This window comes from Mobula birostris, chromosome 14 (assembly GCF_030028105.1).
Source record: "Mobula birostris isolate sMobBir1 chromosome 14, sMobBir1.hap1, whole genome shotgun sequence".
Classification (NCBI taxonomy): Eukaryota; Metazoa; Chordata; class Chondrichthyes; order Myliobatiformes; family Myliobatidae; genus Mobula; species Mobula birostris.
In genome coordinates, this window is record NC_092383.1 from 5,487,658 (window position 1) to 5,514,105 (window position 26,448).

General features: G+C 45.5%; 1 long non-coding RNA gene across 1 annotated transcript in view; it reads right to left on the reverse strand.

Moving 5' to 3' along the window:
* Positions 1-425: 425 nt before the first annotated feature.
* The window catches only part of LOC140209667 (uncharacterized), a 60,317-nt gene continuing 34,294 nt past the window's right edge, over positions 426-26,448 (reverse strand). Inside the window, exons 2-4 of the long non-coding RNA XR_011889043.1 lie at positions 9,917-10,999; positions 4,085-4,250; positions 426-900 (exon numbers count right to left, since the gene is read on the reverse strand). This is a non-coding gene — a long non-coding RNA (uncharacterized lncRNA). The remainder of the gene's footprint in view (positions 901-4,084; positions 4,251-9,916; positions 11,000-26,448) is intronic.

Below are 26,448 nucleotides of genomic sequence, written 5' to 3' on the forward strand. Positions count from 1 at the left end.
CAATTTTCCTCCCATATTATACTTCAACTCATCCCATTGACTGTCAACTGCCTGTCCTTCCCAGCAGTCTCACTACACACTTCCTCTGCTTGCAAACCAACACCCCTCTCCTCAGCCCTATCACTCTGGTTCCCGTCCCCCTGCCAAGTTATTTTTATCTCTACCCAGCAGCGCTGGCAAGCCTGCCCACAAGGATACTGGTTCCCCTTTTTGTACAAAGATGCTACAGAAAACCAGATACAGTGGATTCTGGTTAATTGGGACACACCAGGACCAGTACACTTTGGCCCATTTAAGCGGCTACCCCAATTAGCCGAAGTTTCATAGAAATAGTTAAAAAGGTATAAAAAGGAAAACTGCCATTTAACTGAGTAACAAATTATGTATTTTAATGAAATTCAGGACAAATCTGAATCAAAGTCTGATTTAATATCACCGGCAGATGTCATGAAATTTGTTATTCGGCAGCAGTACATTGCAGTACATAATAATAAAAATGTAAATTACAGTAAGTATTGAAATATTTTAAAGTTAAATTAAATAATTTTTTTAAAAAAAGAAAAAAAAAGTGGTGAGGTAGTGTTCATGGGTTCAATGTCCATTCAGAAATTTAATGACAGCGGGGAAGAAGCTGTTCCTGAATCTCTGAGTGTGTGCCTTTAAGCTTCTGTACCTCTCTCCTGATGGTAGCAATGAGAAGAGGGTATGTCCTGGGTGATGGTGGTCCTTAATGATGGATGACACCTTTTTGAGGCATCGCTCCTTGAAGATGTCCTGGATGCCGGGGAAGCTAATGTCCATGATGGAAATGGCAGCAGTTAAAACTTTCTGCAGCTTATTTTGATCCTCAGCATTGCCTCCTCCCCCTATCAGACAGTTAGAATGCTCTCCAGGGTACATCTGTAGAAATTTGTGAGTGAAGTTAGAACACCATCAACACTACTACTGTACTATAAAACTGTGTATCAGTTCCTAATAGTTATCAAAGGAAGAATTCATTCAGTGTACGTTTGCTCTTTTGATTGATTGTAAACGAACAAAATCAGTGCAGACACCTAGTAAAGATAATGGACTGATTTCAAACAGTACACTCAACGATTGCATCTTCCAAATCTTCTTTTTCATTGTAACATTCAAGATGATTGTCGATACCTTCAAAATTTTCATAGTTACTAACTTGTTGAAATAGGGAAATTGTTTCCTTTTCACTCTTGGCTGCTTCTGGCATCTCTAATCCTGAATGCTTGAAACTGCAGTGAGCAAAACAGTTCTGAATTGTCCTACTGTTTATTAATTGCCAAAATTCAAAGTTACGTTTATTATCAGAGAACACACATGTCACCACGTATAACTCTGAGATTCTTTTTCTTGCGGGCATACCTATCAAATCTAAAGAACAGAACCATAAACAGGATGAATGGACAACAAATTGTGCAAATACGGATAGAAATAAATAGCAATATATAATAAGCATGAAATAAGATGCATACGTAAGGATCCTTTTCATTGACTACAGCTCTGCCTTTAATACCATCATTTCAAATAAACTGATTCCTAAGCTCCGGAACCTGGGCCTCAGCACTCAGATCTGCAGCTGGATCTTCAACTTCTTCACAGACAGGACCCAGGCTGTAAAAATAGGGGACAAGCTCTCCTCTACAATCACTCTGAGCACCGGTGCCCCACAAGGCTGAGTACTCAGTCCCCTGCTGTACTCACTGTACACCCATGATTGTGTAGCCAAGTTTCCATCAAACTCAATATATAAGTTTGCTGATGACACCACAATTGCAGGCCGTATCTCGAGTAATGATGAGTTTGAGTACAGAGAAGAAATTAAGAACCTGGTGGCATGGTGCGAAGACAATAACCTATCCCTCAACGTCAGCAAGATGAAGGAATTGGTTGTTGACTTCAGAAAGGACCACACGACCCAATTTACATCGGTGGTGCACAAGTGGAGCAGGTCAAAAGTTTTAAGTTCCTCGGGGTCAATATCACAAATGACCTGACTTGGTCCAACCAAGCAGAGTTCACTGCCAAGAAGGCCCACCAGTGCCTTTACTTCCTGAGAAAACTAAAGAAATTTGGCCTGTCCCCTAAAACCCTCACTAATTTTTATAGGTGCACTGTAGAAAGCGTTCTTCTAGGGTGCATCACAACCTGGTATGGAAGTTGTCCTGTCCAAGACCGAAAGAAGCTGCAGAAGACCGTGAACATGGTGCAGCACATCACACAAACCAATCTTCCGTCCTTGTACTCACTTTACACCGCACGCTGTTGGAGCAGTGCTGCCAGGATAATCAAGGACACGACCCACCATCCAATGCACTTTTAGTCCCTCTTCCCTCCGGGAGAAGGCTCAGGAGCTTGAAGACTCGTACGGCCAGATTTGGGAACAGCTTCATTCCAACTGTGATAAGACTGCTGAACGGATCCTGACCCTGATCTGGGCCGTACCCTCCAAATATCCGGACCTGCCTCTCAGTTTTTTTGCACTACCTTACTTTCCATTTTTCTATTTTCTACTTATGATTTATAATTTAAATTTTTAATATTTACTAATTTTTACTATTTTTAATATTTAGTATTTGTAATCTAGGGAGTGCGAAGCGCAGAATCAAATATCGCTGTGATGATTGTACGTTCTAGTATCAATTGTTTGGCGACAATAAAATATAAAGTAAAGTAACAAGATAAAAGAGTCCTTAAAAGTTATACCCTTTTGTTCAAGAGCCTAATGGTTGAGGGGTAGTAACTATTCTTGAACCTGGTGGTACGAGTCCTGAGGCACCTGGACCTTCTTTCTGTTGGCAGCAGTGAGAAAGGAGCCTGACCTGGGTGGTGAGGAGCTTTGATGATGGGTGCTGCTGGTGTATGCAATGTTTCATATAGATGTGCACAATGGTTAAGAGTGTTTTACCCATAATGTACTGGGCTAAGTCCACTACTTTTTGTAGTATTTTCTGCTTAAAGACATCGGTGTTCTCATCAACACTCACAACACGCAGGAGGAACTCAGCAGGTCGGGCAGCATCCGTGGAAAAGATCGGTCGACGTTTCCACGGATGCTGCCCGACCTGCTGAGTTCCTCCAGCATGTTGTGAGTGTTGCTTTGACCCCAGCATCTGCAGAGTATTTTGTGTTTGGTGCTCTCATACCAGGCCATAATGCAGCCAGTGAGCACACATCAGTAGAAGTTTGCCAAGGTTTTTGATGACATGCCAAATATCTGCAGACTCCTGAGGAAGTAGAGGCGCATTCATGCTTTCTTTGAAATTACATTTCTATGATGGATCTAGGACAGATCCTCTGAGAGAGCCAACTATCAGTGACAAAAATCACTGCTTTTTGAAAACAAGCACACAAGTGCCACTATTTAAAAACCATTCTAAGCACGGCGTAATGTCTAATGGCCACAAGATGTGCACGTGGCTGACACTAGTTAGAAACTGTTTGGCAACAGGTCTCCTGCCCCAATTAAGCAGCATAGTATCCCATATAAACAAAGGGAATCCTGGCTATTTTCTCGATTAGTTTTTGTTTCTCAGAGTTGTCCCAAATAAGTGGCTGCCCCAATTAACCAATGGCCCAATTAACCAGAATACACTGTGTTTGATATGAATCATATTGGCAAGCATTCAGATATCTCTGATGCTCTGAAATGGCATGATGTGTTCTGCTGCATTGTTTAAACCTACTCAGCTGAAATAGTTCATTAAGAATCACTGACACAATTACCTACTTCAAGTAATAACTAGCACTAGACTGGGCTAGAGTAATGAAAACATTTCAGCATAATTGCAATCTTATTTGTTTTACATTGTTCAGATCAAGATTAGGGAATATTTATAAACTAACTTGCTTCAAATCTTAAAATTAGTGCATTTGGAGAAACAAATATAGATACTTTTTCTAAGCTGAAAGATTGTGAATCTTTATAACTTTGAAGCAAAGCCAGTGCAGCATCACTGTAGTAAGGATACAGCTGCTTAATCAAAGTCTAAAGTAAATTTATTATCAAAGTACAGATATGTCACCATACACAACCCTGAAATTCATTGTCTTGCAGGCATTTACTTACAGGAGAATACAGAAATACAAATGCTGGCTGGTGGTGTAGTGGCATTCCTACTGGACTTCGAAGCAAGTGGTCCTGGGTTTGAATCCAGCTGGCTCCTTGGACACTTTGCATCTTTGCTGGGTTGAGCGTCGAGCCAGCAAATCGGCCTCATAAAATACAGACAAAACTGCAGAAGAAACAACAAGGTTACTGCCTGATGAGGCACGAGGCATGGAAATGAGTAACCAGAGTGGTCGCTTCGGAAAGTTTTGTCGCACGACAAAGCCAGCCACTTGTGTGAAGACCCTTTTGGACTATTTAAATGGAAGGTATTTACATTGCACTTATCTCTGCCTCAGGCTGAAAATAAGCACCCTGAGATCCTCCTTAAATCCATTCATTCTCAAGGTATGAATGCTGCTGACTAAGCCAGCATTAATTGACCATCCCCAACCGCCCCTAGACTGAGAAGGCAGTCAAGGGTCAATGACGTCATAGGGTCTGGAACAAAGTTTGCACCTGATTGGTCAGTTAGCTTATTATTATCACGCGTACTGAGGTAGAGTGAAAAGCTTTTTCCTGTATGCTGTGCATACAGAACATAGAAGACTACAGCACAGGAACAGGCCATCTGGCCCACAATGCTATGCTGAACCAGCTAAAAAGCAAATCAAAAACACCCAAACACCAATCCCTCCTCCGATACCATTAGATTAGATTATGAGGACACGCAGTCCTCTTTTATTGTCATTTAATAATGCATGCATTAAGAAGTGATACAATGTTCCTCCAGAATGATATCACAGAAACACAAGACAAACCAAGACTAAAAAAAACTGACAAAAACCACATAATTAAAACATTTAGTTACAACAGTGCAAAGCAATACCGTAATTTGATAAAGAATGGACCATGGGCACGGTAAAAAAAAGTCTCAAAGTCTCTCGAAAGTCCCATCATCTCACGCAGACGGTAGAAGGAAGAAAAACTCTCCCTGCCATGAGCTTCCAGCGCCGCAAACTTGCCGATGCAGCATCCTGAAAGCACCCGGCCACAGCCGACTCTTGAGTCCGTCCGAAAACTTCGAGCCTCCGACCAGCCCTCCGACACCGAGCACCGAGCACCAAGCACCATCTCGGCCAAGCGCTTCGACCCCAGCCCCGGCAACAGGCAATAGGCAAAGCCGAGGATTTGGGGCCTTCCCCTCCGGAGATTCTCGATCGCACAGTAGCAGCGGCAGTGAAACAGGCATTTCAGAAGTTTCTCCAGATGTTCCTCCGTGCTTCTCACGTCTGTCTCCATCAAATCAGGATTGTGCACAGCCCCTACTTAACAAATACGATATCATTTCGGAGCAGCCGCGTGCACTGTGTTGCGCCGCCATCTTCTCCTCCCCTACCAGATCCATGTCCCTTCATTTTCTTCACGTCCACGTGCCTATCCAAACATCTCTTAAAAGCCTCTAATGTACTTGCCTCTACCACCATGCCAGGCAGTGCATTCCAGACATCCATGATTCTTTGAGTAAAAAAAATCCCCCTTGAACCTTCTTCCCCCTCACCTTCAATGCATGACCTCTGGTTTTAGACATTTCAACCCTGGGAAACAGATACTCTCAGTCCACTCTACCTATGCCTCTCATAATCTGGTAAACCTCCATCAGTTCTCTCCTCAGCCTCCGACGCTCCAGAGAAAACAACCCAAGTTTCCGGAAATGCAGCGCTATTACATCACAGGGCATTCCGGAGTTCCGAGTTCAATTCCGGCACCGTCTGTAAGGTTCCAGCAACGCCACGACTCTGTTTAACCCTAACCCCATCACGGGACAATTTACAATGACCAATTAACCTACTTGGTACATATTTTGACTGTGGGAGGAAACTGGATCACCCGGGGAGAACCCATGCATTCGGCAAGGAGGATGTACAGTGACTCCTTACAGAGTGGTGCCTGAATTGAACCTAGAACTTCAGAATGCCCCACGAGATAATAGCATCGTGCTAACCACTACGCTACCGCGGCTTGCCGGAAGGTAGCAGCGAGCACGTCCACATGAAACACTGTCGTAGGAAAGCAGTATCCATCTTCAAAGATCCTCACCACCCAGGCCACGCTCTTTTCTCGCCGCTGCCATCAGGTAGAAGGTACAAGAGCCTCAGGATTCACACCACCAGGCTCTTGAACAAATGTGATGACTTTCACTCACTTACCCATCCACTGAGATGTTCCGCAATCACTTTAAGGACTCTTGTTATCTCATGTTCTCGTTATTTATTGCTATTTATTTATATTTGCAGTTGCTCAGTTTGTTGCCTTCTGCACTCTACTTGATCTATCACTGATCGTGTTCTCAATACTATTCTATAGATCTGCCGAGTATGCCCTCAGGAAAATGAATCTTAGGGTTGTATGTGGTGACATAAATGTACTCTGATAATAAAATTTACTTTGAACTTTGAAGATTGATGCCTTCTTCCAGTGATTTGATTAACTCTTGGCAGGCTGTGACTGGCCATCAGGAAGGAGGTACAGGAGCCTTGGGTCCCGCACCACCAGGTTCAGGAACAGTTATTACCCCTCGACCATCAGGTCCCACACCACCAGGTTCAGGAACAGTTATTACCCCTCAACCATCAGGTCCCACACCACCAGGTTCAGGAACAGTTAGTACCCCTCGACCATAAGGTCCCACACCACCAGGTTCAGGAACAGTTATTACCCCTCGACCATCAGGTCCCACACCACCAGGTTCAGGAACAGTTATTACCCCTCAACCATCAGGTCCCACACCACCAGGTTCAGGAACAGTTATTACCCCTCAACCATCAGGTCCCACACCACCAGGTTCAGGAACAGTTATTACCCTCAACCATCAGCTCCCACACTACCAGGTTCAGGAACAGTTATTACCCCTCAACCATCAGGTCCCACACCACCAGGTTCAGGAACAGTTATTACCCTCAACCATCAGCTCCCACACCACCAGGTTCAGGAACAGTTATTACCCCTCGACCATCAAGTCCCACACCACCAGGTTCAGGAACAGTTATTACTCTTACAACCATCAGGTCCCACACCACCAGGTTCAGGAACAGTTATTACCCCTCAACCATCAGGTCCCACACCACCAGGTTCAGGAACAGTTATTACCCCTCAACCATCAGGTCCCACACCACCAGGTTCAGGAACAGTTATTACCCCTCAACCATCAGGTCCCACACCACCAGGTTCAGAAACAGTTACTACCCTTCAACCGTCAGGCTCCTGAACCAGCGTGGATAACTTTGCTCATCTCAATTCACAATCTGTGGACTCACTCTCAAGGTCTCTACAACTCATGTTGTCCACAATATTTATTTATTTATTATTTGTATCTGTTTCGTATTTGCACTGTTTGTCTTCTTTTGTACATTGATTATTTGTCAGTGTTGGTGTGCAGTTTCTCATTGATTATGTTATATTTCTTTGTCCTACTGTGAATGCCTGCAAGAGAACGAATCTCAGGCTTGTATATGGTGACATATATGTACTATGAAAATAAACTTACTTTCAACTTCGAACTTTGGTTTGCTTTCAGTTCTCCGAGGACTTGCCATCTAATGGACAATCAATATTAGTTTAAGTGAAATTGGTTGTATCTGTGGGGAAATTGGTAGTATCTACAGAGGCACTGCCTCAGGAAGGGAACATCTATTATCGAGGATCCCCACCATTCAGGCCACGCCATCTTCTCTTTATTACCTTTGGAAGGAGGTACTGAAGCCTTGAAGACCCACACCACCAGGTTGAGGAATAGCTACTTTCCTACAACCATCAGATTCCTGAACTGATTTGAACCACCCTAACTCTACCACAGCAATGGAACACCATGAACCACCTCTTGCACTACCGTAGACTCGTCTCTGAAATGGTCGCCGTGATAATAAACTCCACTTTCCAATACTGACTGTCCCTGAATGTTCAGCCCATGGCCGATGAGAGTGTGAGGATTCTCAAAGTGGAGATTAAATGATACAAAGTTCAAAGTAAACTTATTATCAAAGTACATAAATGTCACCAAATAGAGCCTTGAGATTCACTCTTGCAGGTAAGTACAAGAAAGACAATAGAATCAATGAAAGACTGCACTCACCAGGGCGGATAGACCACCAGTGTACAAAAGACAACAGACTGTGCAAATACAAAAAGAAAGAAAAAATAATAATTATAATTCAATAAACAAAAATATGATATGAAGAGTCCTTGAAAGTGAATCCATAGGTCATAGATTAACCTTCACCCTGCCCTCAAGTTCAACCTTCACCCTGCCCTCAAGTTTACCTGGTCCATTTCCAACACCTCCCTCCCCTTTCTAGATCTTTCTGTCTCTGTCTCTGGAGACAGCTTATCTACTGATGTCTACTATAAGCCTACTGACTCTCACAGCTATCTGGACTATTCCTCTTCTCACTCTGTCTCTTGCAAAAATGCCATCCCCTTCTTGCAATTCCTCCGTCTCTGCCGCATCTGCTCTCAGGATGAGGCTTTTCATTCCAGGACGAGGGAGATGTCTTCCTTTTTTAAAGAAAGGGGCTTCCCTTCCCCCACCATCAACTCTGCTCTCAAACGCATCTCTCCCATTTCACGCACATCTGTTCTCACTCCATCCTCCCGCCACCCCACTAGGAATAGGGTTCCCCTGGTCCTCACCTACCACCCCACCAGTCTCTGGGTCCAACATATAATTCTCCGTAACTTCCGCCACCTCCAACGGGATCCCACCACTAAACACATCTTTCCCTCCCCCCTCTGCTTTCCGCAGGGATCGCTCCCTACGCGACTCCCTTGTCCATTCGTCCACCCCAATTCCACCCACTGACCGATCTCCCTCCTGGCACTTATCCTTGTAAGCGGAACAAGTGCTACACATGCCCACAACAGGAATTCTGCAGATGCTGGAAATTCAAGTGACACACATCAAAGTTGCTGGTGAACGCAGCAGGCCAGGCAGCATCTCTAGGAAGAGGTACAGTCGACGTTTCAGGCTGAGACCCTTCGTCCTGATGAAGGGTCTCGGCCTGAAATGTCGACTGTACCTCTTCCTAGCGATGCTGCCTGGCCTGCTGCGTTTACCAGCAACTTTGATGTGTGTTGCTACACATGCCCTTATACTTCCTCTCTCACTACCATTCAGGGCCCCAGACGGTCCTTCCAGGTGAGGTGACACTTCACCTGTGAGTCGGCTGGGGTGATATACTGCGTCCGGTGCTCCCGATGTGGCCTTCTATATATTGGCGAGACCCGACACAGACTGGGAGATCGTTTTGCTGAACACCTACGCTCTGTCCGCCAAAGAAAGCAGGATCTCCCAGTGGCCACACATTTTAATACCACTTCCCATTCCCATTCTGATATGTCTATCCACGGCCTCCTTTACTGTCAAGATGAAGCCACACTCAGGTTGGAGGAACAACACCTTATATTCCGTCTGGGTAGCCTCCAACCTGACGGCATGAACATTGACTTCTCAAACTTCCGCTAATGCCCCACCTCCCCCTCGTACCCCATCTGTTATTTATTTATATACACACATTCTTTCTCTCTCTCTCCTTTTTCTCCCTCTGTCCCTCTGACTATACCCCTTGCCCATCCTCTGGTTCCCCCCTCCCCCTTTTCCTTCTCCCTAGACCTCCTGTCCCATGATCCTCTCATATCCCTTTTGCCAATCAACTGTCCAGCTCTTGGCTCCATCCCTCCCCCTCCTGTCTTCTATCATTTCAGATCTCTCCCTCCCCCTCCCACTTTGAAATCTCTTACTAGCTCTTCCTTCAGTTAGTCCTGACGAAGGGTCTTGGCCCGAAACGTCGACTGTACCTTTTCCTAGAGATGCTGCCTGGCCTGCTGCGTTCACCAGCAACTTTGATGTGTGCTGCTTGAATTTCCAGCATCTGCAGAATTCCTCGTGTGGTCATGGGAACAGTTCAGTGATGGAACAAATGAAGTTATCCCCTCTGGTTCATGAGCTTCATGCTTGAGGGGTAATAACTGTTGCTGAATCTGGTGGTGAAAGTCCTGATGTTCTTGTAGCTGCTTCCTGATGGTAGGGGCAAGGAGAGGGCATGGCTTGGGTGGTGGTGGTGGTCCTTGATGATGGTTTCCAGTGACAATACAATCTCCTGTCCACCCCTTATTAGATTATGTAAAATGTACCAGTAGGGTTGGATGAGAGGTCAGTACAATGAAATCCTCTCTACAAATGTTAGTTTAGGAAGGTGTCCTTTTCAGATATCTTCATCACTCTTGGGAACAATTTTCTCTGCATGTGACGTGCATGAAGTCACTATAATTCTTTACAAAGGAACAACATGTTCTTGGGCTAGGACAACCCCATTACAAGACAGACTGTTTGGTTACTTTAGATAGAGACATGAAATTAAATTCTTGGCTTCAGTACAGAGCTTCAGAGGAAGTTCTTCAAGCTCTCTCTGTCAAAGTTCCTGTGGTTTCTCATCCTTCTTAAGGCTGCTGCTGAAGTTTAGGAAGATGTTCTGAGAGTGTTTTACGTCAAATTAGAATCAGAATCAGGTTAAATATCACTGGCACATGTCATGGAATTTGTTGTTTTACAGCAGCGGTACAGTGCAATATAATAACAACAACTGTAAATTATAGTAAGAAGTATATAAGTGTTTAAAAAGCTAAATTAAAGAAGTGGTGCAAAAAGTAGTGAGGTAGTGTTTATGGGTTCAATGTCCATTCAGAAATCGGATAGCAGAGGGGAAGAAGCTGTTCCTGAAACATTGAGTGTGTGTCTTCAGGCTCCTGTAGCTCCTCCCTGATGGTGGCAATGCAAAGGCATGTCTTGAGTGAGGGGGATCCTTAATGATAGATGCTGCCTTATGGGATTGCATCTTGAAAATGTCCCGGAGGCTGGGGAGGCTAGTGCCCACGATGGAGCTAAAAAAAACAAGAAAGGAAAATGTCAAGAAGTACTGAAAATACTAGTAGGGCATCTGTGTGTGTGTGTGTGTGTGTGTGTGTGTGTGTGTGTGTGTGTGTGAATGTATGAGTGATTCGTTTCCAAATAAAATCCGCGTTCTTAAAACAGTTTAAAGGCCAACAAGTACTATAAAGCTTTCCCAAGTGCTTCACATTGCCAATGGCTCTCCAGCACTGTAACATTAAACACTTAAACAGCTGTCTCTGTTTTAGTTCAACTTTATGAAACACTTGTCTCTAATCACTGAGCGAACCTCAAACACCATTCCACAGTATTAAATGCAGCAAATACTACTTCAAGGGAAACACGTAAACTAGTAACACTAAAAAAAACAGCTTCCCTCACACAGCACTCCAAACAATCTCTCCCATTCACCCTTCCAAACAATCTCCAATCTCTCCCACACACCCCTCCAAACAATCTCCCTCACATACCCCTCCAAAAACTCTCCAATCTCCCTCACTCACCCCTCCAAACAATCTCCAATCTCCCCCACACACTCCTCCAAACAATCTCCAATCTCTCCCACTCACCCCTCCAAACAATCTCCCTCACATACCCCTCCAAAAACTCTCCAATCTCCCTCACTCACCCCTCCAAACAATCTCCAATCTCCCCCACACACTCCTCCAAACAATCTCCCTCACATACCCCTCCAAAAACTCTCCAATCTCCCTCACTCACCCCTCCAAACAATCTCCAATCTCCCCCACACACTCCTCCAAACAATCTCCAATCTCTCCCACTCACCCCTCCAAATAATCTCCAATCTCCCCAACACACCCCTCCAAACAATCTCCAATCTCCCCCACTCACCCCTCCAATCTCCAATCTCCAATCTACCCCACACACTCCTCTAAACAATCTTCCCCACACACCCCTCCAAACAACGTCCCTCACTCACCCCTCCAAACAATCTCCAATCTCCCCCACACACTCCTCCAAACAATCTCCCCCACACACCCCTCCAAACAATCTCCAGTCTCCCTCACACACCCCTTCAAACAATCTCCAATCTGCCCCACACACTTCTCCAAACAATCTCTCCCACACAACCCCACCAAACAATCTCCAATCTCCCTCATTCACCCCTCCAAACAATCTCCAATCTACCCCACACACCCCTCCAAACAATCTCCAATTTCCCTCATTCACACCTCCAAACAATCTCCAATCTCCCCCACACACCTCTCCAAACGATCTCCAATCTCCCCCACACACCTCTCCAAATGATCTGTAATCTCCCCCACACACATCTCCAAACGATCTCCAATCTCCCCTACACACCTTTCCAAACGATCTCCAATCTACCCCATACACCCCTCCAAATAATCTCCAATCCACCCCATACACCCCTCCAAACAATCTCCAATCTACCCTACACACCCCTCCAAACAATCTCCATTCTCCCTCACTCACACCTCCAAACAATCTCCAATCTCTCCCACACACCTCTCCAAACAATCTCCTATCTCCCTCACTCACCCCTCCAAATGATCTCCAATCTCCCCCACACACTTCTCCAAACGATCTCCAATCTCCCCCACACACCTCTCCAAACGATCTCCAATCTACCCCATACACCCCTCCAAATAATCTCCAATCCACCCCATACACCCCTCCAAACAATCTCCAATCTACCCCACACACCCCTCCAAACAATCTCCATTCTCCCTCACTCACACCTCCAAACAATCTCCAATCTCTCCCATACACCTCTCCAAACAATCTCCTATCTCCCTCACTCACCCCTCCAAACAATCTCCTATCTACCCCATACACCCCTCCATACAATCTCCAATCTCCCTCACTCACACCTCCAAACAATCTCCAATCTACCCCACTCACCCCTCCAAACAATCTCCAATCTACCCCATACACCCCTCCAAACAATCTCCAATCTACCCCACACACCCCTCCAAACAATCTCCTACCTACCCCATACACCCCTCCAAACAATCGCCAATCTACCCCATACACCCCTCCAAACAATCTCCAATCTACCCCACACACCCCTCCAAACAATCTCCCCCACACACCTGACAAGTTATCTCTCCAACCACCCCCCCCAACCATAATATTAGTGTCTCAATGAATCCCACTACCTCCCACCGGCAATCTCCCTGCTTCAGGTAGAACGTCGACATTGTGATGGAAGACTGTGATATTTACGGTAGTTTATTTATTTCGAGATGTTGTGCAGAATAGGCCTTTCTGGCACTTCGAGCCACAGCACACCCGATAAATCTGATTTAACCCTAACCTAATCACAGGACAGTTCACAATGACTTACCTAACCAATTAACCAATACTGTTTGGAGTGTGAGTGGAATCCGGAGCACCCGGAGGTGAACCAGGCATTCCATGGGGAGGATGTACGGCACAAACTCTGGACAGGACATCGGGATTGGACTCATGAACTCCGACACCCAGAGCTGTAACAGCACCATTTTAACCGCTGTGCTGCGTGGGGCCCACTAATATTTGGAAATATCCTGTATTCATCAGCTTTCTCGATTGGTAAGCTTATTGGAGAAGGAGCATGTGTGCCTTATGCCCATGTTAGTATTTAACCACTCAGAAACGAAGTGATTTCATTGGTGCCCCACGAGGACATACTGATTGGTCAGTTTTCTTTCATCTTTCACTCGTTCGGCAAGATTCTGTGCCCAACTGGATACATTTCAGCAAAGAAGTTGGAATTGGAAACAGAGATGGGGTTTCCATTGTCTCTTCCACTTGTTCTGAAGAAAGTCCAGAGGAGAGTGAACTCTGTCTGAAGTCCCGAAACGAAGCCCGACAGCGGAGGCCTGGAGACCGGAGGCTGGAGTTGGAGGCTCCTGCTGGATTTGGAGGCCCCTACTGGAGTTGGAGGCCCGTGCTGGAGTTGGAGGCCTGTGCTGGAGTTGGAGGACTCTCCCTGTCTGTGGGTGGGTGGGAGGGAGAGTGCAAAGCAGCCAACATACGAAACCCTCCCAACTGAATCATTCCCTCATCTTCCCCCTCCTATGAGGCAGGATCATGCACCATCAACAGACATGAGGACAGCTTCTATCCTGTTGTTCTTAGACTCTTGAATGAATCTCTCATAAGCAAAGAATGAACTTTTGATCTCTCGTTCTACCTCATCGAGGCCCTCACACTTTATAGTCTACGTATACTGCACTTTCTCTGCAACTGAGTCTAGATTCTGCTCTCAAGTTTACTTTTGTATTACCCTGATGTGCTTACGTATGGAATGTAGTTCTGCTCCTTTGCCTTATGGTCACATAAAGGTAACGGGGAGAAGGCAGGAGAACAGGATTGTGAGAGATAACAAAACCAGGCATGGTGGGATAGTGGCTGCAAAACAACACATTTCACAACATATATCAGTGATAATAAACCTGAATCTGATTCCGGGATCCTCAGTAATTGATTCAACTGGTGGTAGCGCAGCCCCCCCTCTGAAAAACGGTCAGAAATGTGTGGAAGATCTCAGTAGCCCACTCCAGGTATTATTACCATGCCAGTCTGAGCCCGCGTTCTGCGGCCTTAATTACGGTGCACTTACAGCGCTGAGCTGTTTACAGGCTCTCTCCCTGCTCTGCTTGGGCAATTCATTCGACTCTGGAGCTCTTCCCCATTCATTCTGATGCTTTTAAATCCACTTATTTCATGTTGGAGAGAGAGAGAACAAATTACACTGGGTATGGTTCAACAAGTGCACCAGGCCACTTTAGCTGAAATTTGAGCACTCAAGGCTCCTTCTAGGCATTTTGCATCCTCTCTAAATCCCTTTTGGAAACCATTTAGAAAATGGCTGTTATTTTTGCAGGAAGAGGGGAATTTATATTACATGATTTAAACACAGAGCAGCTCTCTTTCTCTCTTGAGAGTTATTTCCTGGTTTTTTCATTCATTCAGCAGAGGTTGACGTCAGGGAGTATTGTTCCATGCAAAAGACAGTGGGCCACTCAGCCCCTCAAATTCATTCTATCTTGCCCAAATTGTAGCTCAACCCCACATTGCTCCAGTTCCCTCATGAGCCATCCCAATGAAAATTCATGTACCTTCCTCTCAGAGATTCCAGTTACACTCCTGTCTCCAGGGTGTGTATGTGTGTTTGTGTGTATGTCTGTGTGTGTGTGTGAGAGAGAGAGAGAGTGTGTGTGTATATAGTATGTGTGTGAGTGCTTGCATGTGTGTGCTTGTGTGCGTGTCTGTGTGTGTGTGTGTGAGAGAGAGAGAGTGTGTGTGTGAGTGCGTGTGTTTGTGTGCGTGTCTGCGAGTGTGTGTGTGTGTATATCTGTGTGTGTGAGATCAGTCAGGGTGTTAAACCCTACGGGGAGCAGACGGGACAATAGAGTTGAGAGGGAAAATAAATCAGCCATAGAGGAATGGTGGAGCAGACTGGATGGGCTGGATGGCCTAATTCTGCTCCTATGTCTGATTGTTTGATGGCTTTGCCCACCATTACCTGAGGGGTGCAGAGGTTTGCTGTGACCTGGTGGGTCAGAAAATCTAAACGGAGAGCCTTTGCCACAGATTATGATAGTGGGACGTTATTTGACACTTGAGCCTGGCTGTGATCTCACCGGGTTGTGTCATTCACATGACTGCTTCATCGTTGTCACTCTGGTGTTGAAAGGTTACAAGTAGCTCCAAGTGAAAACTGAAGTTTATCTCAAACAGCCTGATAGTTACGAGACGGCATACTCCTTGTGTTAGATGCACCCTGCTGTGTTACTCAGGATATCTACTTTCGCAGTGACAGGATGATACAGACATAACCACACACCAACTGGTTCAAGAATCAAATCTCCTGCTTACTACAAGGCTCTGCCGTAGGCTGGCTCAATGCCTGAAGTTTGATCAATTACATTTATCTGAAAGGTCATTAATTCCGGCGTAACAGCTGAAACTCCCTAATCCAATACAATTCTTTCCCAAGTTAGATTTATACCTATTTCGAGATGCAGCACAGGACAGGCTCCATGTCCCAATGAGGCAGCATCACCCAGTACCCCATCAATTTAACCCTAGCCTACTCACAGGACTATTTACAATGACCAATTAACCTACTAAACAATACGTCTTTGGCATGTGGGAAGAAACCAGAGCACCCGGAGGAAACCCACAGGGTCACAGGGAGAACGAACAAACTTCTTACAGTCGGCGTCAGAGTTGAACTCCGAGCCCCAGCACCCCAAACTACAACAGTCTCGCACTAACTGCTACGGTACCATGATGGAGTGCAGCCCCTGTAACAAGGAGGCCTGATGTGGGGTCTTGGCCCGAAACATCTCCATAGATGCTGCAGACCTGCTGAGCTCCTCCAGCATCTTGTGTGTATTGTTCCGGATTTCCAGCGTCTGCAGAATCACTGGTGTCTTTCACAAGTTACATTCATTCAGTTATTTTCAGAATCGGGTTTGATATCACAGGCACATGTCGTAAAATTTCTTGTTATGTGGCAGCAGTACATTGCAATACAGAGTACTAAAAACTGTGGATTACAGTAAGTACATGTCAGAATCAGGTTTATTATCATTGGCATGTGTCGTAAAATTTGTTAACTTAGCAGCAGCAGTTCAATGCAATACATAATATAGAAGGATAAATAAGTAAATCAATTACAATATACTTACATTGAATAGATTAAAAATCAGGCAAAAACAGAAGTAATATGTGTTAAAAAAGTGAGGTAGTGTTCAAGGGTTCAAAGTCCATTCAGGAATCGGATGGCAGAGGGGAAGAAGCTGTTCCTGAATCGCTGAGTGTGTGCCTTCAGGCATCTGTACCTCCTACCTGATGGTAACAGTGAGAAAAGGGCATGCCCTGGGTGATGAAGGTCCTTATTAATGGACGCTGCCTTTCTGAGACACCGCTCTTTGAAGATGTCCCGGGTACTTTGTAGATTAGTACCCAAGATGGAGCCAACTAAATTTACAACCCTCTGTGGCTTCTTTCGGTCCTGTGCAGTAGCCCCTCCATACCAGACAGTGATGCAGCCTGTCAGAATGCTCTCTATGGTACATCTATAGAAGTTTTTGAGTGTATTTGTTGACATACCAAATCTCTTCAAATTCCTAATGAAGTACAGTTGCTGTCTTGCCATCTTTATAACTGCATCAAAGTGTTGGGACCAGATTAGATCCTCAGAGATCTTGACACCCAGGAATTTGAAACTGCTCACTCTCTCCACTTCTGATCCCTCTGTTCCTTCGTCTTTCCCTTCCTGAAGTCCACAATCAGCTCTTTCGTCTTACCGACGTTGAGTGCCAGGTTGTTGCTGCGACACCATTCCACTAGTTGGCATATCTCACTCCTGTACGCCCTCTCGTCACCATCTGAGATTCTACCAACAATGGTTGCATCATCAGCAAATTTATAGATGGTGTTTGAGCTATGCCTAGCCACACAGTCATGGGTATAGAGAGAGTAGAGCAGTGGGCTAAGCACACATCCCTGAGGTGCACCAGTGTTGATCGTCAGGGAGGAGGAGATATTATCACCAACCCACACAGATTGTGTTCTTCTGGTTAGGAAGTCAAGGACGCAATTTCAGAGGGAAGTACAGAGGCCCAGGCTCTGTAACTTCCCAATAGGATTGTGGGAATGATGGTATTAAATGCTGAGCTATAGTCGATGAACAGCATCCTGACATAGGTGTTTATGTTGTCCAGGTGGTCTAAAGCTGTGTGAAGAGTCATTGAGATTGCATCTGCTGTTGACCTATTGTGGCGACAGGCAAATTGCAATGGGTCCAGATCCTTGCTGAGGCAGGAGTTCAGTCTAGTCATGACCAACCTCTCAAAGCATTTCATCACTGTCAATGTGAGTGCTACTGGGCAATAGTCATTAAGGCAGCTCATGTTATTCTTTTTAGGCACTGGTATAACTGTTGCCTTTTTGAAGCAAGTGGGAGCTTCTGCCCGTAGCAGTGAGAGGTTGAAAATTCCTTGAATATTCCCGCCAGTTGGTTGGCACAGGTTTTCAGAGCCTTACCAAGTACTCCATCGGGACCTTCGGCCTTGCGAGGATTTACTCTCTTATATACAAAGGTTTTATTAAATAAGTAGAGGGAAAAGAGAACAAAAAAGTAGTGAGGTGGTGTTCATGGATTCAAAGCCCATTCGGAAATCAGATGGCAGAGGGGAAGAAGTTGTTCCTGAATCGTTGCATGTGTATATCTTCAGGCTCCTGTACCTCCTCCCTGATGGAAGCAATGAGAAGGTGGTGGGGGTCCTTGACGATTTCTTAGATGCTGGGGATGCTGGCTCAGTTTACAACTTTCTGCAGCTTTTCCCAGCCCTGAGTGATGGCGCCTCCATACCAGACGGTAATGCAACCAGTGAGAATGATCTGTGTGGTACAGCACAGAAACAAGCTCTTTGGCTTACTAATTCAGAAAAGGCCTCCTGCCTCTCTGCACTAACCCTGCTTTCCTGCATTATGACTGTGTCCGTCTATAACTTGCTGATTTAAGTAGCTGACTAAGTGCCTCTCCAATATAATGCAAGATCTTAATGAGGTAGATTATGAGGTCAAGAGTCCATCCTCTTATACAAGAGCTCCGTTCAAGTGTCTGATAACAGCACGATAGAAGCTGTCCTTGAGCCTGGAATGTGCTTTCAGGCTTTTGTATCTTCTGCCTGAAGGGATAAGGGACAAGAGGGGATAGATAGGGTTTTGATTATGTTCTAGGTGGTGAGGTGGAGGTGTGAGGCACTCCTTCCCTCCACTAGCCTGCGGGTCACCCTTGAGCAAGGTGTAGCACCTGCTTAGTCCCCTGATCAGGGTCACACAAAGCAATGGGAGCAGGTGATGGATCATCATATGAGCAGCCGGTGCATATCACAAGTCCTGGTTATGTGACCCCTGACACCAGACAGACAACCTCTGAAGAGTACTGATAACGGCTGGGGTCACCCGTCTTGTAAAGACACTGGTCAAATGAAGCCACTTCTGCAGAAAAATTTGCCAAGAACAATCATGGTCATGAGACCATGATCGCCCACGTCATAAGACATAGCGCATAATGAAGATGATGATGATTTGATAATGCTGGCTGTTTTATTGAGACAGTGAGAAGTGGAGACAGAGACCATAGAGGGGAGGCTTGTTTCCGTGATGTGTTCGGCTGTGTCCACAACTTTCTGCAGTTTCTTTCTTTTACTCTGGTCTGGTGACCAGAACTGCACACAATATTCCAAGCGCAGTCTTACCAGTTTCAGCATAAAACCAGTTCCCACATAATGTCTAACTTTTATACTCTATGACCTGGCCTACAAAGGCTAGCTTGCCATATGCCTTCTAAGCCCCCTTATTGACCTGTGTTGTCACTTTGAGGGAACTATGGAGCTGAACATGCAGGTCTCTTTGTTCATCAGCCATATACTGCATATTCTCTACCTGTACTTGACTTCTCAAAATACAACTGCTCACACTGGTTAGGATTAAATTCCATTTGCCAGTGCTCCACACAGATTTCCATTTTTTCTGTATCCCGCTGCAGTCCGAGACAAGATTCCTCGCTGTCCATAACACCACCGATTTGGGTGCCCTGCTGGGCAAGATAGTGAGTAGTGTTGGATTTGGAAATTGGACATTGGTTTTCTAAGTCCAAGTCCTCAGGACTTCCTACAGGGGCACCAGCGAGAGCATCCTGACTGGCTGTGTCACTGCCTGGTATGGGAACTTTACTTCCCTCAATCACAGGTGCGGGCAGCCCAGTGCATCTGTCAATTCAGGACATTTATCCTCTATTCAGGACATTTACAGCAGCAAGTGTGTAAAAATGGCCCAGGGGATCATCAAGGACTCCAGCCACCACAACCACAAACTGTTTCAGCTGCTTCCGTCTGGCAAACAGTACCAGGGCATTAACGGCAGGACCAACAGGCTACAGGACAGCTTCTTTCACCAGGCAATCAGACTGATCAATACGCATTGATCTGATTGTGTATCTGACTGTACATTATACCTGACTGTATACAAAACAATTATGCATACAATCTCAGTGTTTGGGCTATATCCTCCCACATTTCCCTTCTTTAATGCTTGTACATAGCGACAGAGACCCAACATAAAGATTTTTACTCCCTCATGTTGTGAGATAGATACAAGAAATAAAAAAATTCTAATTCTATTGCACTAAGGTATAGGGAAAAACATTTTCACGCTGGCATTCGGACAGGTCGTACCATACAGCAGTGTAGGATTAGTGTAACACCTTTACAGTACCAGCAACCTGCTTACAGTTCCCACCAAGGAGTTTGCATATTATCCCTGTGACCGCGTGGGTTTCCTCCGGGTGCTCTGGTTTCCTCCCACAGTCCAAAAACGTACAGGTTGGTAGGTTAATGTAGTGTAGTGTAGTGTAGTGTAGTGTAATGTAGTGTGCCTGGACTTTCAGAAAGCATTTGATAAGGTCCCACATAGGAGGTTAGTGGGGAAAATTAGAGCAAATGATATTGGGGGTAGGGTACTGACTTGGATAGAAAATTAGTTGGCAGACAGGAAACAAAGAGTAGGGATTAACGGGTCCTTTTCAGAATGGCAGGCAGTGACTAGTGGGGTACCGCAAGGCTCAGTGCTGGGACCGCAGCTATTTAGAATATACATTAATGATTTAGATGAAGGGATTAAAAGTAACATTAGCAAATTTGCAGATGACACAAAGCTGGGTGGCAGTGTGAAATGTGAGGAGCATGTTATGAGAATACAGAGTGACTTGGACAGGTTGGGTGAGTGGGCGGATGCATGGCAGATGCAGTTTGATGTGGATAAATGTGAGGTTATCCACTTTGGTGGCAAGAACAGGAAGGCAAATTACTATCGGAATGGTGTCAAGTTAGGAACAGGGGAAGTACAACGAGATCTAGGTGTCCTTGTTCATCAGTCAATGAAAGTAAGCATGCAGGTACAGCAGGCAGTGAAGAAAGCTAATGGCGTGTTGGCCTTCGTAACAAGGGGAATTGAGTATAGGAGCAAAGAGGTCCTTCTGCAGTTGTACAGGGCCCTGGTGAGACCACACCTGGAGTATTGTGTACAGTTTTGGTCTCCAAATTTGGGGAAGGACATTCTAGCTATTGAGGGTGTGCAGCGTAGGTTCACAAGGTTAATTCCCGGGATGGAGGGACTGTCATATGTTGAAAGATTAGAACAACTGGGATTGTATACACTGGAATTTAGAAGGATGAGAGGGGATCTGATTGAAACATATAAGATTATTAAGGAATTGGACACGCTAGAGGCAGGAAACATGTTCCCGATGTTGGGAGAGTCCAGAACCAGAGGCCACAGTTTAAGATTAAGGGTAGACAATTTAGAATGGAGTTGAAGAAAAGCTTTTTCACACAGGGGGTTGTAGTTCTGTGGAATCCTCTGCCTCAGAAGGCAGTGGAGGCCAATTTTCTGGATTCTTTCAAAAAAGAGTTAGATAGAGCTCTTAAAGATAGCGGAGTGAAGGGATATGGGGAGAAGGCAGGAAAAGGGTACTGATTGTGGATGATCAGCCATGATCACAGTGAATGGTGGTGCTGGCTGGAAGGGCTGAATGGCCTACTCCTACACCTATTGTCTATTGTCTATTGTTAATAGGTCACATGGGTGGAATTAGGTGTCATTGGGCCGATGGGCCTGTTCCCATGCTGTAACTCTAAATTAGATCTCTTTAAGTACAACAAAATGGGAAAAAGAAAACAGAGCACATAAGATATAGGTACAGAAAAACTCGGTGTATGTAGACAAATGAGGTGCAAAGGTCATGAGGAGGTGGACTGGGAGATCGGGAGTTCGAGAGTTCAGCCTTTAGCATCTGACTGGTCTGATCAACATGGGATAGAAGCTATCCTTGAGTCTGAGAGGTGGCTTTTGTATCTTCTGCCTGATGGGAGATGGTCAGAGAGCGAACGACATTACTTTCGATGCCATCCATTTTGATCATTGCATAACACTCGTACACTCAAGCTGCTTAATGCCATTTCCTGTACTCAAGTGTAATGAAAACAAAATAATTGTTACTCCGGATCTGACCAGCACAAATAAAACACAAAAGAAAAGGAACACAATAATAATAATAATAACCACACAATAAATATAAATTATTTATGTAATATAGCTTATATACACAGATGGATTGCACGTCTATGAAATGATACAAGGCTGGACATAAGGTCACTGACAGGAATTAATAAAGTAGTGGTGGAGTTAGTGGGTGGAGGTGTTGATCAGCCTTACTGCTTGGGGGAAGTAACTGTTTTTGAGTCTGGTGGTCCTGGTGTGGATGCTACGCAGCCTCCTCCCGGATGGGAGAGAGACAGACAGTCCATGAGCAGGGTGGGTGGGATCCTGTGTGATGATACTGACCTTTATCCAGCACCTTTCTATACAGTACCATGCAAAAGTCTTATCACTATTTATGCAGTAATTTTATGTATTGCACTGTACTGCTGCCGCGAAAAAAGAAACAAATTTCATGCCATATGTGGGTGATGATAAACCTGATTCTGATCTGGGTCTCTATTGTGGACTGAGAGTGGGAAGGGGGCAGGGAGAGGGGAATCATGGTTGGGAAAAGGGAAGAGAGAGGGGAGGGAGCGGGAAGCATTTGAGAGTCATCCTGTCATGATCAATAAACCAATTGTTTGGAATCAATGACCTTGCCTGGTGTCTCAGGGCTGGGTGTGTCTGCACCCTCACTGCCCTCCACTCCTGGCACTCTTCTGCCACCTGTTCCACACCCCTCCTGTGGCACCACCCTCACCATTCCCATCATCCTATGCCCCTGCCAGATTTACAACTCACTCTCAGTACAAATATAGTACTGGGCCAAAGTTTTAGGCACCCTAGCTATATATAATCACAAGAAAATCTGCAGATGCTGGAAATCCAAAGCAACACACACAAAATGCTGGAGGAACTCAGCAAGTCAGGCAGTATTTATGGGAATGAATAAACAGTCAACGCCTTCAGGACTGGAAACGTAGGGGGAAGATGCCAGAATAAAAAGGTGGGAGGAGGGGAAGGGGTCTGGCTGGAAAGAGGGTCTGGGTGAGTACATGGTTGAAGAGTCAGAGGGCAGTATAGATCACAGAGGGGCAACAGTGAGAAACAATCTCACTGAACTCCCGTCGAAGAGAAACTTCTTCAGGTAGGCGTCCCTCAAAGAGACTTCTATATGTGCCTAAGCTTGTTTTTTTTTTGGCATTTGTGTGCGTGCATGTGTGTCTGTGCGCGTGCGTGTGCGATGTTGGCGGGACGATGTCTTTTTCGTGCCTTTACAAGGCGCGGAGCGAGAGAGAGAGCCCGTGTGGCGCGCCACTCCTCGCACAGACAGTTCGCAGTATTTTTCCCTTATCCGAGTTGCGATCTCGATACTCAACCCGGCACGGATGGAAAGTGTACTTGGGAGTGGCGCCGACTGGATTCGAACCCAGGAACCTTCGTTGCGGAGTCCGGCGCTGATGTCATTGCGCCACCAGCCGACCCATGTGTGCCTAAGCTTTTGCATTGCACCGTATGTCCTTGGTGACGGGTAGGCTGCTGCCACTGAGGTACAGTAGGTCAAGGGTAGAACAGCAACAGGACGCAGAATATTGTGTTACAGTTACAGAGCAAGTGCAGTGCAGGCAGACAGCTAAGGTTCAAGGCCACGACAAGGCAGATTGTGAAGCCAAGAGCGGATTTCATCACTCAAAGGTATGGTTCAAGAATCTGATAAGGACGGGATAGAGACTGGTGGTACATGTTCTCAAATTTTTGTATGATGGGAAGTGGTAAAGGAGAATGGGAGGGACCTTTGCCCTTCTGTAATAGCGAGGAGTACAGGGAGGGAATGCTGTCTTTACATGAATGGACTTGGCCACTTTTACAATCAGCATTTTCTTGTGGGGTCCAAACCAAAAACTCCATTCCTCATTTGGACAGGATGCTCTCTGTGGTGCCTCTGTCAAAACCGGTGAGGATCCACAGGGGCATGCCAAAATAATCCACTGGCACGGCAGCCGAGGCAGCCGAGGAACTGAGGGTGAGGGCTTCAAAACCAAGGCCACTCTAATAGATTTGAGGTGTTATTTTGAGATACTGGTCTGACCATACTTGGAGTATTGTGAGCAGTTTTGGGCCCCTCCTCTAAGGAAGGATGTGCCGGCATTGGAGAGAGTCCCGAGGAAGTTGACACGAATGACCTTAGGAAAGAAAAGATTAATATGTGAGGAGCGTTTGGTAGCTCTGAAGGTACTCACTGGAGGTTAGAAGAATGCGGCAATCTTATTGAAACCTGCCGAATATTGACAGGCTAGATAGGGTGCTCATGGAGAGGATGTTTCATATACCATAACACATAGGATCTGAATGAGGCCATTCAGCCCATTGAGTCTGCTCCGATGTGGAGGAGTCTAGGACCAGAGGGCACAACCTCAAAATAGAGGAACGTCTATTTGGAATGGAGATTAGAAGGAATTCCTTCAGCCAGAGGTTGGTGAGTCTGTGGAATTCAATGCCACAGACTGCCGTGGAGACCAAGTCAGTGGGTATATTTAAAGTGGAGGTTGATAAATTCTTGATTAATAAGGGCATCAGAGGTTATAGGGAGAAGGCAGGAGAATAGGACTGAGAGGCAAAATGAATTGAATTGACTTTATCACTTACATCCTTCATAAACATGAGTAAAAATCTTTTACGTTATGTCTCTGTCTAAATGTGCAATGTGCAATTTACAGTGATTTGTAATAAATACCATGTACAACAGGACAGTCAATATAACATAGAAATACAATTGTATCAGCATGAGTTAATCAGTCTGATGGCCTGGTGGAAGAAGCTGTCCTGGAGCCTGTTGGTCCTGGCTTTTATACTACGGTACTATTTCCCGGATGGTAGCAGCTGGAACAGTTTGTGGTTGGGGTGACTTGGGTCCCCAGTGATCCTTCGGGCCCTTTTTACACATCTGTCTTTGTAAATGTCCTGCATAGTGGGAAGTTCACATCTACAGATGTGCTGGGCCGTCTGCACCACTCTCCACGGAGTCCTGTGATTGAGGGAGGTACAGTTCTCATACCAGGCAGTGATGCATCTAGCCATTTTCACATAACAGAGCAGACTCGATGGGCCAGGCAGCCTAATTCTGCCCCTATCTCTCCTGGTTTGGTGGTCTCCTTGACAGAAGCTGGTTGCAGGTGATCCCGCACTGGAGCCAAGTGTGAACAGACCTCAGCTCGGATCGGGGTCCTGGGGCGGGGCCAGCAGCCGAATCTCTATCCGCCAGAGATGGTGACGGCTTCACCCAGGCGGATAAGGGAAAGGTCACGACCCTTCATTACCATAATCCCAGGAAGGATTAAAGCAAGTTTCAGTTTACATCACTTGAAGATAAAAGGTCACCACCTGCTTAGAAGCTGCTGCACATCAATTAACATTCCATTAGGCAGCAAATGTATAAATAGAGAAACCTTTTGGCAAATGCACCAGTCACATTGACAGTGTTGATATTAGTAATTGTATTTAGTGGCTCTCAGCAATAAGCCTATTCTTAGTCCAGACTCTTAAAATCCCTCCAGTCATCACATTGAAACCATAAACATAGCAGGGGTGGCCAGTGTCCACACTTCTCAAAAACGGAGATGCAAGGCGTTCTGCGGATGCTGGAAATATTGAGAAACACACAGAAAAGAACTCAGCGGGTTAGGCAGCAGCTACGGAGGGGACCCGGCAGTTGACATTTCGGGAGAGACCTGACGTCTTGTGCCTCGGCCCAAAACATCGACTGTCTATTCCCCTCCATAGATGCTGCCTGGCCTGAATCGGAATCAGGGTTATTATCACTGGCATGGGTTGTAAAAGTTGTTCATTTGCAGCAGCATTACAGTGCAATAAATACTAATGCAAAGTATAAATTATAATCAGAGTAAATAAATAAATATGTAAATAGATAGACAGGTAGATAGATGAATATATAGATAAATAAATAGTTTTTAAAAATAGATAAATGAATAGCAATGTAACTAGCGAGGTGGTGGTCATGGGTTCATTGCCTATTGAGAAATCTAGTGGCTGAGGGGAAGGAGCTGCTCCTAAATCGTTGAGTGTGTATCTTCAGGCTCCTGGACCTTCTCCCTGATGGTAACAATGAGAGGAGGGCCTGTCCACGGTGGGGAGGGTTTTTCATGATAGATGCCACCTTCCTGATGGTGGGGAGGATAGTGCCCATGATGGAGCTGCTGAGTTCCTCCTGCATTTTGTGTGTGTGTTGGCATTTCCATAAAGACACCCATATGGTGACGGAGGATACTCTGGGGGTGGGGCTGTGAAGTGCAACAGAGACACTTTCGGAGTGAGAAGTCACCAGCCTGTGTTACGGTTGTTCCTCGCCATACTGAGGTACCTCTGCGTGACATCAGCACATCTTCAAAGCCCTCTG